Source organism: Syngnathus leptorhynchus, chromosome 8 (assembly GCF_054491065.1).
Source record: "Syngnathus leptorhynchus isolate UIUO chromosome 8, UIUO_Slep, whole genome shotgun sequence".
In the NCBI taxonomy this organism is placed as follows: Eukaryota; Metazoa; Chordata; class Actinopteri; order Syngnathiformes; family Syngnathidae; genus Syngnathus; species Syngnathus leptorhynchus.
The window spans coordinates 2,746,871-2,747,634 of NC_141202.1; positions in this window are offsets into that span (position 1 = coordinate 2,746,871).

The following is a 764-nucleotide window of genomic DNA, read 5'->3' on the forward strand; positions in this document are numbered from 1 at the left end:
CTGTAATTAACGTGTGGTTAATCCGATCTGGCGCATGTAGGACGCGCAAGATCCTCGAAACGAGGATTGTTGGGAGAGCCCCTAAGGTGACCTTGTGGTGTCGAAGCCACTTGTAAGCTGCTAAGGTATTGAGCCCAGGGCCGGCCCTGGCCTGATAAGCCCCGGCTAGCCAATAGACTCTGTTTATTAATGGACCCTCCGGCTTTATTGCCAATAAACAAGTCAGTGTATTTATCACGGGACTCTGCTCGGGAGATGTTGTTGAAAATATAAAAGTGAGCCTCCAAATAAGCTGTAAATGCATTTCCATTTATATGGGCCACGATGGAGACACTCCTGGCGAAAAGGCAGAGAGGCAATTTCCTGGCTAACGGGGCTAATGTTGCTATTTCATGCTTGACGATGGCTTGTGATGACACGTTTGTCATCGTCAGCCGCTTTGGATTCTTGACCTTGATGTCCGGAGCACATGTTTCTGTTTGACTTGATACTAGTGATGGGGAACTTTGATTTTATTGATTTTAACTTTATTCTAATTGAATCCAAGGGAAAGTTCTTTAAAATGTGTACTGTGAGAGTCTAAACTAAGTATAGAATGTGAATTAAGCGCAAAATCCACCTGTTTTTATCCATCTCTAAGCGCGGCGGCCATTTTGTCACTTGCCGTCGACTGAAAATGACATCACAGTTGCCGACCAATCAGCATGCGAATTGCGTGTCACATGGGCACTAGCCACAATTCCAGCTACACTCAGTAAGACTAA